Genomic DNA, 2709 nt, shown 5'->3' on the forward strand with positions numbered 1-2709 from the left:
TGTCACAACCTGTGGATAATTGGCTCCATTGTGCACCTGGCTTATGCATAACTGCTTAGGTCAACTATGAGGAATGACTCCAGCAAGCACTTGCAGAGCAGACCCACTTAGTGGCAGCTGTGCATTTGAAAATTGGTATCCAAGATTGGGGAGGGACAATCTGAAGCAGATAAAGACAGGTAGGGGAAGGGTTAAATCCCCACACCTGCCACCACTCTCCCATTCAAAGCCCACCCCCTTGCATCCTTTCCTGAGGTAAAAGTGGGGTATCAGGCTTTAGTTACACATTTAGGCATGTAATTTGTAGTTAGGCATTCCCCAGTGAGTTTGGCATAGCCAGAGAGTCTAAACTGACTGGCTCTAGCCAATGATGCGAAATCTGTATCCAAGGTCAACCAGAGGTTAATGCACTATTTGGAACTCTTTAATTAAAACTAATACATTTATACATTTGCTGGGCATCTAAAGTAGTGCCAAAGCTAAATATTAGCCAAATGTATCTGAGCATAAAATGCTGTCAATGCAATTTCTTTCCACTGTATGTTACTCATCAGGAAATAATGGGAACCTTAACGAGCATTAATTTATCAACATATCAGGGCAGCTGATGAACTAAAAATCAGCTGAGTGTTCACTGACCCTTGTTGCTGGTGTGTTTTATTTCTGTATCATGGCCTAAAGATGCTGCTGGGGGCGCTTTCTTCATTCACTTGCCAGCTTCTGAATCAACTGGAGCTCTTTGATATCCTCTGGTGATTAACAACCTTTTGCTCTTCTTCTTCAAGAGTAGGGGTAAGTAATCATGTGTTGCTCATTAAGTCCATGCTCCAAGAACCAGTGGGACTCTTCTATGGGGAGCAGGGGGAAGGTAAGAAAGCATGATTGTTGAATTCAGCTCACAAACTTTGTGATGAAGCAAACTTTGTTTGTTGTTTCTCTCTTGGTAGCAGTGTTCTTTTTAAAGCTAGCCATTCATTCCTCCTTCATTTATTCTTCATTCACATCATTTGCAATTAATTTGTATTACACTAAAAGCCAGCATACATTTGAGGACCATGTTGTAGAAATATTAAAGACCGTTTATAAAGTTACAGTGGTGGGTTCCATGGTTGGATTTCCTATACTCAGAAGGAAGGTACATTGAGTTCAACAGGATTTACTCTCAAGTATGTCTGTATAGGGGGACGCAGATGGCGGTGTGGTCTAAACAACTGAGCCTAGGGCTTGCCAATTGGAAGGTCGGCAGTTCAAATCCCCGCAACGGGGTGAGCTCCCATTGCTCAGTCCCTGATCCTGCTAACCTAGCAGTTTAAAGGCACGTCAAAGCGCAAGTAGATAAATAGGTACCGCTCTGGCAGGAAGGTAAATGGCGTTTCCATGCACTGCTCTGGTTTCGCCAGAAGTGGCTAAGTCATGCTGGCCACATGACCTGGAAGCTGTATGCCGGCTCCCTTGGCCAGTAAAGCGAGATGAGCACCGCAACCCCAGAGTCGTTCGCAACTGGACTTAACTGCCAGGGGTCCTTTACCTTTTACCTTTTTAATGTCTGTATAGGATGGTTGCCTTAGATACACCTTTACCACTTGTTTTCATTACCCATAATCTATCATAACTGAGGTGTCAGCCCCACTGTGGATACTTCTTGAAGTTCAAATACATGACAAGGGCCCACTGAATGTTCTATTTTCAGGTCTGTTCTAAGGCTACCAGTATTGGCTCTGCTGCCCAGTGATTCAGTCCCTCACCCAAAACTTTCCCAGTCTTTGTAGAATTTCCAGATTGACCAGAATTTTCATTCTATCGCAAATGCTTTGCAACTGTCAAGAACTTGGGATGCACTGAGAAGTGTGGTGGTGCATGCAAACAGTTAATAGAGGATGTGCATGCCGTGCTCTAAGAAGACCAGTCGGCAACTAACGTGGAGGGAGGGAAGGAGGGAGGGGGGAAGAAATGGGCATGACAGGCCAGATGCTATAATTGCTGAAAGGCAGAGAGTATTTTAATTTGAAATAATATGATATATTTATTTTGCAAGTGAAATATGCACCTGTCACGTCACTCCCTAGGGGCATTTGAAGGCTAATGCACATAACTCACTGGCCAACGTTAACGGTTAGAGACTCCCATCTCTCAGAGTAAATTATGTGCCTAGCCTATAACCTCTTCCCTGGGGTAAAAGCTTGCATGGGCAGATAGATCTCTCATTCTTTTCGGGTGGCAACAAATCAAGGAGGACAGAGAGCAAATTCCAGAGCCAAAGGTGCTTGCAGGCACAGCCTACCTATGTTTCCAGATGTTCAGTTGTAAGGGCTGCTTGAATGACTTGGCTTACTTGAATTTTGTTGGTGAGTGTGGCAGTGAGACAGGGATAAAATTATCTTGCTGGGGCTGTGTTCTCTCGGATGGTCAGAGCTCATATGTGTTTATTGCCTTTCTGAATAAACAAACAGGGGAAGAGAGAGGTGGAGTCGTTTTGAATGGCTTGAAATGTGCCCCTTCTTAAGATGATAATGTCACAACATGTAATTTGAGTCAAGGGATGGTGGCAGGACAGCGTCCTTGGGCATGTGGGGGTGGGGCTAAATAAGGCACTAGCAGTTACCTACCACATTACACCACTCCTTGCAGATTGTGGGTAATGACAAATATCCAGATAAATCCCTGCACACAAAGAAAGACGTCTGCAAAATATGACAGCAATGGCACCTT

Source organism: Lacerta agilis, chromosome 2, assembly GCF_009819535.1.
Source record: "Lacerta agilis isolate rLacAgi1 chromosome 2, rLacAgi1.pri, whole genome shotgun sequence".
In the NCBI taxonomy this organism is placed as follows: Eukaryota; Metazoa; Chordata; class Lepidosauria; order Squamata; family Lacertidae; genus Lacerta; species Lacerta agilis.